This window comes from Alosa pseudoharengus, unplaced genomic scaffold, assembly GCF_046254945.1.
Source record: "Alosa pseudoharengus isolate Yale_2024_CS ecotype anadromous, Long Island Sound unplaced genomic scaffold, YU_APseudo_1.1 YU_APseudo_1.1_scf_4, whole genome shotgun sequence".
Classification (NCBI taxonomy): Eukaryota; Metazoa; Chordata; class Actinopteri; order Clupeiformes; family Clupeidae; genus Alosa; species Alosa pseudoharengus.
The window spans coordinates 42,191,034-42,207,746 of record NW_027468774.1 but is presented as its reverse complement, the minus strand read 5'-3'; the positions used below and the strand labels follow the sequence as shown (position 1 = coordinate 42,207,746).

The window sequence follows — 16,713 nt, the reverse complement described above, 5'->3', positions numbered from 1 at the left end:
TCTCCTTTCCCTGCTACATGGTTCTGTCCAAGATCACGGGCCTGTCCTCAGTGAGTTTGTGGAATGGTGTGATAGCTCATTTTTGGAGCTAAATGTTACAAAGACCAAGGAGATGTTTATTGACTTCACTATGCGTGGAGGGAGCAGGACTAAAACTACAATCCATGGGGAACCAGTGGAAGTTGTACATGAATACAAATATCTGGGCACTATCATTGATGACAAACTGCGTTTTGACTCTAATACAGAGGTGAGTATGAAAAAATGTCAACAGAGGCAGTATTTCTTGAGGAAGCTTTACTCCTTTGGAGTGAACAGGAAGATTCTTAGCATTTTTTACACTTCTTTATTGAAAGTATACTGACCTTTTCATCCATGTGCTGGTTTCACTCCCTCTCAGTCAAAAATAAGAAACACCTCCAGAGCATTGTGAACACATGTTCTAAAATCATTGGCCACCCTCTTCAGTCTCTGACATCACTGCACGACAAGGCAACATTAAGGAAAGCCTACTGCATCCTAGAAGACTCTACCCATGTCCTACACAGGGTTTTTGAATGGCTGCCCTCTGGCAGGCGTCTGCGCTGTCCTCTGGCTAGGACTAACAGGAGGAAGGCCACCTTTACTTTTGAGGCTATTCGCCTTTTGAACTTGAATCCAAGCCCCCTCCAATTCCATCTCCTGGGACTACCCCCCCCCCCCCCCCCTACACTCCTGTCTGTCCTATTCTTTCTTTGTCTGTCCTGTCTTATATGTTGTGTTATGTCTTATATGTTGTGTTATGTCTTATATGTCACTATGACTGCATAGAAAAATTGCCCCTCGGGGATAAATAAAGTTTTTTGAATTGAAATTGAATTGAATTGCTGGAACAGTTGGCTACATATAATGTATTTTCACTGTAGGCCTATTAAGACACATTATCTATGTATCTATCTAATTTTAATTATGGTAGCCATAGTACATGTGAGATTACAACAATAATAATGACTGTAGTAATACAAACTAAAATGACTAATGAGTAAATGAATGAATGCCTTTATTGTTATTGCATTGGGTGTTTGTGGTGCTGATGGTGTTTGTGCTGCTGTTGGTGCTGCTCCTGCCACTGACACAGCTGCAGCTGCAGCTGGTACTGCTACTGTTGCTGGTGGTGCCTCAACAAACTGCTGCACATTCTCTGACTAAGGGAAAAGCGCATCGTTGTTAGATATGTATGTACAAATGTCTTTAAACACAATGGTTGCACTTGAAATCATTCATCCTTCTCTTTTTAAGTATTTTCTGTGTTTTTAAGGAATGAAGCAAAACTACAGCAATTTAGACAGCTTGATACAATTGTACATATATACCTGGAGATTGAAATCTGCATTAAAGGCTGGAAGTGGTGATGCTGCTGCTGGTGCCCAGCGCCCTTGCATCATGGGGGTGGGTGGGGGGTCGTTGCTGGTGCTGGTGATGGGGGTGATGGTGGTGCCTCAACAGATTGCTGCAGCTCAACAGATTAAAGGAAAAGCGCATTATTGTTAGATATGTATGTACAAATCTGTTTTAGTCTGTAAAACACACTGGTATGCAAAAGGTTTTAGACAGGTTCATACAATTGTATATATACCTGGAGATTGTAATACAATATATTGTATGAGTGTACCACCTGCCTCAGCTTTTCAGCAGTGAAAGCTTTACGCCCTTCACCTTTTCCTTTAAAAAATGCATCAAAGTGTATCAAAATGACCATAGTGAGAAACAAAGTTAAAGTCAAATCATGTTGCAACAGCTGTGTGCATGCAGTCGAAACAGTAATAGCTGGTTATTCAATATTAACGTACCGTCACTGGCTGAGGCAAAGGGCAACTCCTCAGGCCACCAAGGCGGCCTGTGTTGTGGCAGATATTCAGGCCGAGACAAACCCTGACTCAGTGCTGAGATAGAAGGGTGTTAAAGTGTAATCAGATTCAGTAGTCTGCATCATTTTGATCTTTAAATAAGGAAATTGAAAACATAGAATGCCAGTCATACCATGTTCTTTTATCAGACGGCCAATTGCCATCCGGCAATGTGTGCCACTGATATCAGGGTCAACGTACGGCCTCTCACCCCCCAAAGCATCTGTAAGACAGTACGCTCAGTGTCATTAAAAACAAATGTTAAGGTTCCTTTTCTGAACTTCAAGAAAGGATTGACACAAAAACAAACCTTAACACCACTTTCATTTATACATACCACTTGACACACCCCTATTAGTGTATATATAGAGTATATATGTTCAGCAGCTCAGCCTTCCTGTCATTGGTCCAAAAGGCCTCAAGATACTTTGGCCCTAAATGAACCGTAATCTAGGGTTAACCCCCCCCCCCCCTTAAAATCCATTATCAATTAGGTTTGTGTTGCCATGTCAATATAATTTGTATCAAAACTCAGGGCCAGATTGTGACCATACTAAAATAATTGTTCTTCCATTGAATGTCATCTTCGATAGATCTAATCTAGAGGCGATTGCTCTAAGACTAAAGGGGAAGCGCAGCCTCCTCTAAAATATCACGGGATATCGCATCAAATAACACTATTACATTAGCTTCTAGCCTACTATATTCCAACTAGAACATGCTGAAAAATTGTTCATCTTCATGGCTAGTTTGTTCAGCAGTAGGGTTTTGCCGGTCATTTATCGTGATTTCGCACCCGTAAAAAAATTATACTTTACCTCTCTTTTAAAAGCAGCCTCCCTCCCTTTCTTTCTTCACTGTACCCAATATTAGCGGGTGCACATCTTTACCGTCTAGCTCTCCAAAGTCACCAACTTTAACATTACAGCTACACTGTCAGGCTAAAAAATACCCTGCCACTGATTGAACTCCACGAGGCCCGGCTGGCCCTCCTTCTCTTTTGCACCACCGTCCTCTGTCCCTTCAAACCTTTAATTATGAAGAAAATGATTTAACATTTAACATGAATTGAGACATGTCCCACTGTATATATTCTGAAAGCCTGACCTACTTTCCTGCAGACTTTTGCATATCATACGATCGATCAGTTGTAGGTGTGATTTAACATACAATAGGACATGTCCCACTTTCCTGCAAACTTTGGAGGACATAAATCTATACATGGCTCTATTTTGCATATTGGCGAACGAGGTACACATATGATACGTTTTGAGCTCCAACTCAAAGGCAAAGCAGTTTCAGCCATGCAAACCATATCCATAACCATACCTACCATAACCGTACCTACCGTAGATAGCCTAAATTATATATTTTTTGAACGCCTGTAGTGTGGAGATGTGATTTAAGCTATAATAAGTTATATTCCTCCCTTCTGTGTGATTAATAAAACCATATGCCAGGATGAGATCACTGTTCAGAGTGACGTGACGAGTGCAGGTAGTTTTTAGTGCTTAATAAAACCATATGCCAGAATGAGATTAAGCAAACATAAGGGTGGAATATACTGTAGGTTAGACATGTCTCACCTTGATGAGGCAAAGGAGCAGCACTGCATACGAGAGATCCCTCTTGAACTTCTGCAGGATGTAAAGGTAAAACTGTTAGAAAATATATGCTGGTGGTGTTGCTAGGGTAGATATGGTGGTTGCTATGCAAAATAACATGGTTGCTATGGTGGTTGTTAGGGTAGGCATGTTGGTTGCTATGGTGGTTGCTAGCTTGACATTATTCAAGTGGTTGCTAGGGTAATTAAGATGGTTGCTAGGATGTTGCTAGGGTAATTAAGGTGGTTGCTTGGGTGTTGCTAGGGTACATATGGTGGTTGCAATACCAAATAACAAAGCAGTGGAATTGCTAACGTTTAGCCATTTTTACATTTTTAGCCAAAAAACTCACTTATGTTGATCCGATAAGTATGAAATCAGAATATGTTGAACAACGGGACATCACAAACAAGCCAGGCTCAGTTTGGAGTCGGTGGATTATTCCCGGAAGGAGATAAACGGTTCGAAACGTACACGATTTACCTCTTCTGGCACGGTAACGCTAGGTGGTAGAGGGATGGGACCAAGAGGCACAGCACAGCCTTGAGGCCCCTGACAACTGCTCCAAAGGTGGGATCTCTGAGACACCCACAAAAAAAACTGTGAAGGAAAAACATAAAAAAAGTTGACCACTCCCATTTCAGAGGTGGAGTTTTGGGTGGTAGCATGGAGCTACGAGGCTGAAATTCAAGTCAGACCTTCTGCACATGACCCGCATGGAGTGTGCAAAGTTTCATCCCTCTAGCTGTAACGCAAAGCATTGTGTCTGCAAAAAATTATTTTTTGACTATTTAAAGGAACACGCCACCCAAAATCAGTAGTAATATATGTTCTTACCTTAACTTTCACGAGTTGAGTCATACCTCTCCCGCGCCGGTAGGTGCACTCAAACGCTCTGTCGCGCGGCACGAATGTGTTAGCATGTTGCTATGCTAGCGGGCTCTGCCGTGGCCGTAGAGAGAGGAACATAGCAGTAATCAAACACCTCCACATTTTCCCTACTTAAATACAGTTGCACGAGTAGTTGATAAAAATGTGTACGTCACACAACATGAAACGTGGCGATTTTCCAAGCGAATAAACAGGAGAACTACAATGTGTGGCGCAATAGCACTTGGGAGTACTTCGACCTAGCGTGGTAATATTATTAACACCTAATTGTAGATCCTATCCACCACAGAGTTTAGAATCCATGCTGGATCGACCCTCAGCCTCTCCCTCCCCTCTGAGCGAGAGAGAGGCACACACACTAGAGATGCGCTGATGGGCTATTATTTCAACCATAACTGCATAGCAAAACTTATCATCCATCAGCACCAAAGTTTGTTGACCAATTTTCAAAACCGCACCCGCCCACCATCCGTTGTTTTAATGTAGGCTAGCCTATATGGGTGATGCAGCGCTGCTGACGTGAGGCTAGAAAGCCCTTGCCTGTTCTAGAAAGACTGATCTAATGCAACAAACTTTGGTGCTGATGGATGATAAGTTTTGCAATGCAGTTATGGTTGAAATAATAGCCCATCAGCGCATCTCTAGTGGGTCATTCCGTGTCAAATCACCCAGTGGCTGGCAGGTGACCCTCTCCCAAAAAATCTGAAAAAAATCACAGGTGTTTGAAGACCAAACCTATGCATAAATCTTAAATAGTATATCTGTATCACTAATGGTTCCAAAACTACAGCCCTTTCAAGTTTCAAGTCATTTTAAGCATCGTGGTGAACAATCCTTTTTGTTCAACTTCCAACATTATTGGCTCTTTTGGTATTTCACACACATTAGTGAAACTATGTGAATAGAAGTACATTTTCCTGTTGAATTAAAAAATCCAATCAAATCAGGTGTATCTTGTGTAATTCCCCCTCTGCAAAGCTCTGAAAATGGCTATAAATTCATAATGTAAAAAACATCACCACCTTTGAGGGCTTCTCATTCAAAAAGTATGTGATACAAATTCATCAGATTTTTTTCCCACTCATGTATGGATTATAAGGTCATGTCCATGCATTAACTTTGGTTGTTAACATTATCATATTGTCAGAGCATTTTTATTAAATTGGGCTTGATTTTCAAAAAGCCCGTTTTCATCTTCTCATTTCACCACGTGGACAGTTAACAGGATTTTTTTTAATTTTACCATATATCATTCTGTATGTGAGGATCATCTGCCCAAAATTTGGGCTTGTTGCTGAGTTTCTTCATTGAGATAAGATTTTTTACAAATATTGTCTATAAATCCACTGAATTTGTACTTTATCTGCAGTACCACTTTGCACCACACGTGGTGCTCTTTTAATACAATGGAAGTCAATGGAAGAGTAAGAGAGTCACTTGTTTGCTGCATATATCCAATCTAAACACACAGTTTATGGTTCATAGTTGAACTTCTCCAAATAATTATTGCAACATTAACAACATACTACTCATATACTCAATACATAAATCTTATCTAGAGAAAATAAACTGATCAAGTAAATTATACACACATAAGACTGACTGGTCATCATACATGCAGCAAGAGGATTTAGCATAATTACCATCTTTGTAATGAGTTTTCTACACCAGCTTCAACCTATCAGTGCCTATGTGAGCACTTTAATAATTACTAGCCAGCTGGTTAGGCAAAGTCTATATCCATCGTCATATGCATGGGATGCAGTCCTCTGTGATACACAGACAAAGAGCATCAAGATGGAGATCAGTGCTTTGTCTCCATGTGATCTAGGAAAGAAGTTGGAGAATGAATGTAATAAAGGAACATATTCAAGTAAAAAAGGGGTTTCTAAAATTCAGTGCATTGTCAGATGCAGAAAAATCAATACTAAAGAGTTATCATCTTTTTACGAATGCCTCTTGGATCCACGAGTCCTCAAACCTTGTTATGAATACTTGTGATGGAAACACACATGGTCATCTTCATCAAGTGAAATACCTTGATGAACTGAATTTTAGAAAACCATTGTTTCTTGAATATGTTCCTTTATGACATTCATTTTCCAACTCCCAGATCACATGGAGACAAAGCACTGATCTCCATCTTAATGCTCTTTGTCTGTGTATCACAGAGGACTGCATCCCATGCATATGACGATGGATATAGACTTTGCCTAACCAGCTGGCTAGTAATTATTAAAGTACTCACATAGGCACTGATAGGTTGAAGCTGGTGTAGAAAACCCGTTACAAAGATGGTAATTATGCTAAATCCTCTTGCTGCATGTATGATGACCAGTCAGTCTTAGTGTATAATTTACTTGATCAGTTTATTTTCTCTAAATAAAATGTATGTATGAGTAGTATGTTGTTCATGTTGCAATAATTATTTGGAGCAATTTAACTATGAACCATAAACTGTGTGTTTAGATTGGATATGTGCAGCAAACAAGTGACTCTCTTACTCTTCCATTGACTTCCATTGTATTAAAAGAGCACCACGTGTGGTGCAAAGTGGTACTGCAGATAAAGTACAAATTCAGTGGATTTATAGTCAATATTTGTAAAAAATCTTATCTCAATGAAGAAACTCAGCAACAAGCCCACATTTTGGGCAGATGATCCTCACATTCAGAATGATATATGGGAAAATTAAAAAAAATCATGTTAACTGTCCACGTGGTGAAATGAGAAGATGAAAACAGGCTTTTTGAAAATCAAGCCCAATTTTAAAGAAATGCTCTGAAAATATGATAATGATAACAACCAAAGTTAATGCATGGACAGGACCTTATAATACATACATGAGTAGGAAAAAACTCTGATGAATTTGTGTCACATACTTATTGAATGAGAAGCCCTCAAAGATGATGATGTCTTTTCACATTATGAATTTATAGCCATTTTCAGAGCTTTGCAGAGGGGAAAGTACACAAGATACGTCTGATCCGATTGGATTTTTTAATTCAACAGGAAAATGTACTTCTATTCACATAGTTTCACTAATGTGTGTGAAATACCAAAAGAGCCAATAAGGTTGGAAGTTGAACAAAAAGGATTGTTCACCACAATGCTTAAAATGACTTGAAGTTTCAAAGGGCTGTAGTTTTGGAACCATTAGTGATACAGATATACTATTTAAGATTTATGCATAGGTTTGGTCTTCAAACACCTGTGATTTTTTTCAGATTTTTTCGGAGAGGGTCACCTGCCAAATTGTGCTGAAATTGGGTGATTTCACACGGAATGACCCTAGTGTGTGTGCCTCTCTCTCGCTCAGAGGAGAGGGAGAGGCTGAGGGTCGATCCAGCATGGATTCTAAACTCTGTGGTGGATAGGATCTACAATTAGGTGTTAATAATATTAATAATGTGGAGGTGTTTGATTACTGCTATGTTCCTCTCTCTACGGCCACGGCAGAGCCCGCTAGCATAGCAACATGCTAACACATTCGCGCCGCGCGACAGAGCGTTTGAGTGCACTTACCGGCGCGGGAGAGGTATGACTCAACTCGTGAAAGTTAAGGTAAGAACATATATTACTACTGATTTTGGGTGGCGTGTTCCTTTAACATGAAGCCATTTTTCAATTTTTAGCCAAAAAACACACATATGTTGGTCAGGTCAGTAATGGCATTGCTATGGTGGTTACTATGGTCATATTATGGTGGTTGCTAGGTTGTTGCTAGGGTAATTTGAATGGTTGCTATGGTGTTGCTAGGGTAGATATGGTGGTTGCTATGCAAAATAACATGGTTGCTATGGTGGTTGTTAGGGTAAGCATGTTGGTTGCTATGGTGGTTGCTAGCTTGACATTATTCAAGTGGTTGCTAGGGTAATTAAGATGGTTGCTAGGGTGTTGCTAGGGTAATTAAGGTGGTTGCTTGGGTGTTGCTAGGGTACATATGGTGGTTGCTATGCAAAATAACAAAGAAGTGGAATTGCTAACGTTTAGCCATTTTTACATTTTTAGCCAAAAAAAAACTCACTTATGTTGGTCCGATAAGTATGAAATCAGAATATGTTGAACAACGGGACATCACAAACAAGCCAGGCTCAGTTTGGAGTCGGTGGATTATTCCCGTTAGGAGATAAACGGTTCGAAACGTACAAGGTTTACCTCTTCTGGCACGGTAACGCTAGGTGCTAGAGGGATGGGACCAAGAGGCACGGCACAGCCTTGAGGCCCCTGACAACTGCTCCAAAGGTGGGATCTCTGAGACACCCACAAAAAAAACTGTGAAGGAAAAACATAAAAAAAGTTGACCACTCCCATTTCAGAGGTGTTTTGGGTGGTAGCATGGAGCTACGAGGCTGAAAATCAAGTCAGACCTTCTGCACATGACCCGCATGGAGTGTGCAAAGTTTCATCCCTCTAGCTGTAACGCAAAGCATTGTGTCTGCAAAAAAATATTTTTTGACTATTTAACATTAAGCCATTTTTCAATTTTTAGCCAAAAAACACACATATGTTGGTCAGGTCAGTAATGGCATTGCTATGGTGGTTACTATGGTCATATTATGGTGGTTGCTAGGTTGTTGCTAGGGTAATTTGAATGGTTGCTATGGTGTTGCTAGGGTAGATATGGTGGTTGCTATGCAAAATAACATGGTTGCTATGGTGGTTGTTAGGGTAAGCATCTTGGTTGCTATAGTGGTTGCTAGCTTGACATTATTCAAGCGGTTCCTATGGTAATTAAGATGGTTGCTAGGGTGTTGCTAGGGTAATTAAGGTGGTTGCTTCGGTGTTGCTAGGGTACATATGGTGGTTGCTATGCAAAATAACAAAGCAGTGGAATTGCTAACGTTTAGCCATTTTTACATTTTTAGCCAAAAAAACTCACTTTTGTTGGTCTGATAAGTATGAAATCAGAATATGTTGAACAACGGGACATCACAAACAAGCCAGGCTCAGTTTGGAGTCGGTGGATTATTCCCGGAAGGAGATAAACTGTTCGAAACGTACAAGGTTTCTCTCTTCTGGCGCGGTAACGCTAGGTGCTAGAGGGATGGGACCAAGACGAACGGCACCGCCTTGAGGCCCCTGACAACTGCTCCAAAAATGGGATCTCTGAGACACTAACAAAAAAAACTGTGAAGGAAAAACTTTAAAAAAGTTGACCACTCCCACTTCAGAGGTGGAGTTTTGGGTGGTAGCATGGAGCTACGAACTGAAATTCAAGTCAGACCTTCTGCACATGACCCACATGGAGTGTGCAAAGTTTCATCCCTCTAGCTGTAACGCAAAGCATTGTGTCTGCAAAAAAATTATTTTTCTATTTTGTATATTGGCGAATGAATGGGGCATTTGATGTTTTGAGCTCCAACACAAAGGCAAAGCAGTTGCAGCCATGAAAACTATGTATTTTCTGAATATGATGTACCATAGTAAATAGGAAGGTGTGACATGTCTTAATTCATATTAATTGACATCTACAGGATAGGTGTAACAGCGTTGATTCCTCTGAGAGAGTGCGTGTGTGTGAGTGAGTGAGTGAGTGAGTGAGTGTGTGTGTGTGTCTAATACTGTACATACCGATTGGCTCTGTATTCTCAAGTCCATGCAGGTCCTTCCCAGTTGAAAATGAAGAGGCCACATTATCTGAAGGAGATCAATAGGAACCTTGCTTTAAATCCCCATCCAAGAGCAATTATGCCTACAGTTAGTGTTCTTTTTTCAAAAACAGTCAACAACAACCATCAGCCCACCAAAAATACACACAACAATTGCACACACAACAACACATACACCACAGAACAACAACAACAACAACAACAACAGACAGCCACAGCAGGACAACACAAGCGGAACATAACATAATTCTGTGATGTTGTAATACCTCTATAATATTCTAGACGCTATAGTATTTCTATAGTAGTCTTATATATTAATTCTAAGACTGATTTCTGAACACTGGACACTCAGGTTAAAATAATATATACTACTGAACACTCCAGATTAAATCATATGTACTATACCCTTCCTTACATTGCTAACCTCTTCCAACTTACAATCACTGCCAGAGTCGAATGTCCGAAGAATGCCGAGCAATACATTTTGAGAGAAAGAAAATAAAAAATATGAATGTGTTCAATGCAAATGCAAGATGGACATACCAAGGACCACTGGTCAAATTATGTGGGATAGGGATTTGGGGTGGAAAGGAAAACACATCAGAACAGCTTCTTTCTGAAAGGGGAAGAATATTTTTTTCAATAATTCATTCATTTATTTATCTGACCACTGGGCCACAGGAAATCATCATGTGTTCACTAATACATGGATTGCCCTGTAAACAAGACAATTCTTTGGTGCCATGTTATTTTTGTTTCCCCATAACAGCTGGGCATCTCAACAGCTATAACCACAAACTCATGACTAGATGGCTACCTCAGTGCAGTATTGTATCGGCCAGTTGATTTATTTGAAGAAAATATTGTAGTAATACTGCAATATTGTTATAATATCCATCTCTTCTAAGGTACTGCAACAGAGAATGATAAGATTCAACGTTTGTTTTGAACTGTCCATTTTGATGAAGTTTGCCTATTGCCATTGCCAGCGCTAGCTTATTAGCTTTTTCATTGCGTGCATGTAACATCGATGTGTATAGAATGATCCATTCCATCATTGAAAATGTTTCGTTTTCTTATCAAAGTACACTAGAAAAGAAAATGGAAACATTACCCAATAGCCAACTATCAAGGTGAACAGTAAGTTATATTGACATTAAACGGGACATTGCTTACTTACATCACCGGCGGCATGGTAAGACAGGGGCAGGCAGACTGCTGCCAGCTGTTGTCTTAAAACCTAGGCCTATTGACGTGATCCTTGTTTTCTTATACTTGCAAAACTTGGAAGCGAACAAGGCAGAACAGGAGTTTAACTGACCACGAAAAAAGACATACTTTTGTACCAATTTACCAAGGCTGACCACAACATCCATCCCTATGCATCCATCTGGGCTGCGGCAGCCGAGGAGTGAACAATTATGTCGCAAACTAATGACATCAATATAGGACGTGATGGAAAATTTCTCCGATTTGAACTGGACTTTCGCCACTTTTTTAAAAAAGTATGTCCGAGAACTTTATAGCAGTCACCTTCCAAACAGTCCACAAATCTCAAACAAACTACTAAATATATCGCGGATGTTTAACAAGGCTCAAATTAAAATATTACAGCTTTACCAGGCTATTATTATTAAAATTAGGCTCGCTCGTAGCCTATTAAAGGCACGCTCGCTTATACCAATTAAAAAAACAAAACACTATCGCCAATAAATATTAAATATCCTACAGATGTGCGTGATAGGTCATGTTATCCAACTAAAATAGGGTAGCAGTTTAAACACACATTTTGAAACAGAAACAATAGCAAACACGAGCAAATGAAAGGATTTAAGCTAGCCTACTGTAGCCTACCTGTGAAAACCATTGCAAGCTCGAGGAAGCCTATTTCAGGCTATCGCGCATGTGCGAATTATTGACAATTGCGTACATTACTGTACGCATTGGCGTGCACAGGTTTGCGTCCGGAATCATACGCATGGCGAGTGTGATCGGGTTGGCTTTACAATGCACCCTGGAAAGCCCATCCACAGACAGGGGGAAAAGAATCAATACAGGATACACATTTTCTCTGACAACTATTTCATATAGAAGACTGTGGGTGTGTTCCAAACGGGTAAAGTTGCTGCCTTTTAAGATATCTTAGAATTCCCAAATAACGGTCATTTTTGGAGGCAGCATCGATGCACACTTCATGCTCCCTCCTACCCATAATCCCTTGCGGCAACGTCTGAAACAGCTGTGAAAGGTAAACAAACATGGCGGATGAAATCGGTAATGGCTGCTGAATCTGTTTAAAATGTCATTTGTGTGACCTTATTTTGCTTAGATTTGTAGATAAGAGATGAAAAATAAACAACTTACTATCTGATTATGCCATTGTTGTAACTATTAATAGCGTCTGGTCTGATATATCTGCCGGCCGTAAAACTATTTATACCGTTAGCCTGCTAGCTTACGTAAGCTAATTTAGTTTAACGTCAGGCCTTTGCTAACGTCATACCGTAGTGTTAACTAAAGATTCTAGAGTGCTACGCTCATTTTTAAAAGATGCATTTAATCCAAAGTCATGTCTAGTGAGACAGCTCTCTATGTAGGGAGGGAGGCAGTAGGCAGCTGTCTCCCGTTTCGAACACACCCTGTATCTGTCTCGGGCTCACCTGGAATACTGATTACACAGCGGCATGCCAAAGAGAATTCCGTGGAATGCCATTACATTGTGATGGCTCACCTACTTACTATGCAAAAGATGGAGGCCCACCACAGTCCAACAACTATGGACCTATTAAATATCTCTGTCGAGAAGATAGAGAAGATGAAAAGACAGAAAGAAAGAAAGATAGAAAGAAAGAAAGAAAGAGAAAAAGGTAGGAAGTAGGGAAGGAAGGGAAGAACAAACAAAGAAAAAAGATGACCCCTCACACAGATCCCCGCACTGGTCCTCAAACCGATGTGCAGCTGAGTGCTGTGGACATGGCAACAACGCACTTCCATTATGACTAGTCGGACGTAGCAGCCCATCACAGCTTGTCTGTGCAATTCCAGACCCCTCATTACATGGATGTGGATGTGCTCACAATAACCATTAGAATTACTGGCCATAACCACAAGCATCAGTCATATCCTTTGTGTGGTGATGGAAAAACAGTCTGCATGTAAAAAACACTACTATACCGCCCCCCGCCGCACACCAAACCCCCCCCCCCCCCCCCCCCCCCATCTTTGCCCCCCACCCCTCGTTTCGACCAAGATGATTTCTTGTCGGTCTCATATGCTCCACATCCCACTGTATCGATTGGCCTCGATGAGTGCTGGCCAGAACGCAGAGGATGAATACGCCGTCCGTGGCCCTGAGAGAGCTTTTCTATCCCCTTCACTAGAGGGAGGGAGAGGGGGAGGGAGAGAGAGAGAAAGTAGACTCCACTGACTGGGTATCCACAACACAGCATGTCAATCATCCTCAATATTCCGCTGATCATTTCCCACATAATAGCAATGCTCTGCGTTACCATGGCATCATTCACCGTAGTGCCCCTTCATGCTGTCACCCGTACACATGCAGACACACACACACAAACACACACACACACACACACACACACAAGGATACAGAGAAACAGAGAGGGAGAGAAAGAGAGAGAGAGAGAGAGTTGAAGGGAAAGTAAAGGTCTTTGTAGATAATGCATTCCACCACCCACAATGCTCCATCATGCAGAATCCATTCCTCATAGACACCCCCCACCTCTGTCTTTGGAGTGAGAGCCCCACACTCAGGTGAGATTGGGGGTGAGAACCCGCGGCAGCAGCAGTGGTGGCAGCACCCAGGCAATCTCCCCTCCATCAGTAATCCCCCCCCAACCCTCCAGCTCCACAGGCAGCCAAGCATTGCTCCTGCTCCCTTCCCCTGCCCTGTATCGGTAGCGGGGACAGCTAACTGCATAAAATACTATTTGCTTTGTCACACAGAGCTATGCTTGGCTACACTGAATAATTGCAATTGCAAAATTGTTTTCCTTTTATCTAATGAAGGCCTTCAAGGCCTTCAGGAGAGGGAAAAAGAGTGTGTGTGTGTGTGTGTGTGTGAGAGAGAGAGAGAGAGAGAGAGAGAGAGAGAGAGAGAGAGAGAAAGGTGAATGTGTATGTGTGTGTTTGAGAGTGAATGTGTGTGTGTGTGTTTGAGAGTGAATGTGTGTGTGTGTGTATGTGTGTGTGTGTGTGTGTGTGTGTGTGTGAGAGAGAGAGTGTATGTGTGTGTGTGTTTAAGAATAGAGTGGAGTACAAGAGCTGAGGACAAAAGAGTAAGGACAGTTAGAGTGGGAAGAGAGACAAAGGGGTGAAAAGAAATCTGTGTTTGCAACTTCAGACATAGTAATACCCATACTTTGGCTTCTCACCACACACACACACACACACACACACACACACAGTGCCCTGCAGTATTGTAATCTATTGATTGAGAATCTTCCTGTGGCCCTGGGAGGTGTCCAGCATCCTGTGTGGGTTTTTTAAGGAAGGACTGCAGTGGTGACTGGCCTGTGCTGAATAATGCAGAGAAGAGAGAGGAGACAGAGAGAGAGAGGAGAGAGAGAGAGAGGAGACAGAGAGAGAGAGGAGAGAGAGAGAGAGGAGATAGAGAGAGAGAGGAGAGAGAGAGAGAGGAGATAGAGACAGAGAGAAAGAGGAAAGGAGAGAAGAGAGAGGTGAGGAGAGAAAGAGGAAAGGAGAGGGGAGGAGAGAGAGAGAGGATAGGTGGGCACTACTGGACCGGACCGGAGAGAAATGCTGACTCCTCAGGCCTCACCGCCAGCAGGGCACTCAGTGCCCACAGCGCCCCACTGACGGAGAGAGAGATGCATTGTATTGAGTTCCGAAGTTCCAAAGTTCTATAGCAGTAGCAAAACAACCAAGCTCCTGAAAAACAGTGCAAAAACTTTGACTTTCTTTTTGAAAAAACAAGAAATCAAAGAAGAAAAAGGCGGATAACTGTAGAAAACACCCAGGGACAGAACAGAACTGCAAACAAGAAAGTAAGAACTTCGGAAATTATAAGAATTAGATGATTTTTCTACTAGTGCAACTGTAACTGCTACACTAGCATCTGCTGTCTCCATAGCAACACATTGCATTGTATTGTTCAAAGAAGAATCAATCAACTGCCTTAGAGCTAATAACAGAAAACTGAAGAATTGCTAAGATCAAACAGTGAAAAAGCAAGAAATACCTATTAAGAAGAAGAAACATTTTTATTTTTTTAAAGATATATATTTTTCATTCCATTTCATTTTATAATGAGAATGAACCTGTAAACTAGTCTTTGGATGTTTAACCAGTGGAACTGCTATACTTTGAAGTGCCAACATACTTTTACTATCAATCAACAAAGATGAAAAACCAATCTACCACAAACATTCTTGAAATTAAATTTCCAGAAAATATGAAATCCATAAAGGAAAGGAAAGAATATAAACTTAAAAAGTTAATGGAGATGCCAGAGACACTTACTGCAGACTACAAAGTCACTGCAGGAGTAAAGGTGAAATGTGATCTTGTTTTCTTTACAAAAAGTACAGGAGCTTGGCATACTGCTCTGTGCCACACATACAAAAATATAAAAAAGTGTGGCATCAGCAGAGGAAGACGAATATCAGTTGATGATGATGACAACACCAATAATGGCAAACTCACTTTTAATATTTATCACAATGGGACTGTCATGGTTCAAGGCTCTGAGACCAGCCTAGAACACTTTCAAAAGAGTTTCAACTCACTTGTCAATTTAGTCAACAATGAAACAAAGGTGAAACAAATTCAAATGCCAGGATGACCAAAAGACAAACATCAACCCTCTCTCCTCACCCATTTCAAAAAATATAACATCTTTAAGGAATGGATTGTCCACTCTGGAGAGAGTCTGTCGACTTCAGAGAGACTAACCTGAATGGCGAGGAACTAAACATCCTATTCAACAATCAGAAAAAGGAAATCCAAGGACTAAGGAGCGTAGTGAAGGAGCTGGAGGAGAATAACCTGTCTTTGCAGATGGAGATGTGTCGCCTCAAAGTTGAGCACCTCCAACAGGTGGGGGAGCTCCAGAGGGACATTAAGGAGAACTATCTGACCCTGCAAACAGTGATGCGTTGCCTCAGTGACAAGCACTTCAGACAAGTCGAGGAGCTCCAGAGGGACCTGAGAGAGACCAGTCAGGCTATGCAGACTGAGATCCGTTGCCTCAGTGACGAGCACCTCCAACAAATCGAAGAGCTCCAGAGGGACCTTCTAATAATAAGGGAAGAACAGAGGAACAGTCCAGCAAAACCTGAGGACAATGTTCCTGTACCAGCCTCCTCTCCCACTCCAGCTCCAGCCACCACTAACATCAGCACCGTGCAACTTCCACAGGAAGAGAACTCTAAAACACCATCCCAGGACAACAGGACATCTACTGTGAAAAAAGCCATATATGAAAATACTGGAAAAACAATTAGGCCAAATATGCAGACTCCACGTCAAATGAGACCCCTACACCATGAGAATAATCCAGAAATGATCCTTCTGAGTGACTCTAATGGAAAATTCATAAACTCTGGTGCCCAACAACAATAAGTGCACTAGAGATACTAGATGATAAGAGACTGAAAGATGCCACACACATCATCATTCATACGGGCACTAATGACCTCACATCAGGAAAAAAAGACATAGGAATGGACCTAAGTATAA

At 41.3% G+C, this 16,713-nt stretch overlaps 1 long non-coding RNA gene across 7 annotated transcripts; it reads right to left on the bottom strand.

Moving 5' to 3' along the window:
• Positions 1–1,022: 1,022 nt before the first annotated feature.
• Positions 1,023–11,986, bottom strand: LOC143102646 (uncharacterized). Of its 7 annotated transcripts, none has more exons than XR_012982615.1 (9): positions 11,848–11,986; positions 10,537–10,609; positions 9,956–10,021; positions 3,473–3,523; positions 2,020–2,109; positions 1,830–1,922; positions 1,616–1,701; positions 1,353–1,495; positions 1,023–1,184 (listed from the first exon to the last, which is right to left on the bottom strand). It is a non-coding gene; the product is annotated as an uncharacterized LOC143102646 (long non-coding RNA). The 7 variants fall into 7 exon arrangements; XR_012982618.1 differs by lacking the exon at positions 11,848–11,986 and adding an exon at positions 11,332–11,832; XR_012982616.1 differs by lacking the exon at positions 11,848–11,986 and adding an exon at positions 11,174–11,195.
• Positions 11,987–16,713: the final 4,727 nt, after the last annotated feature.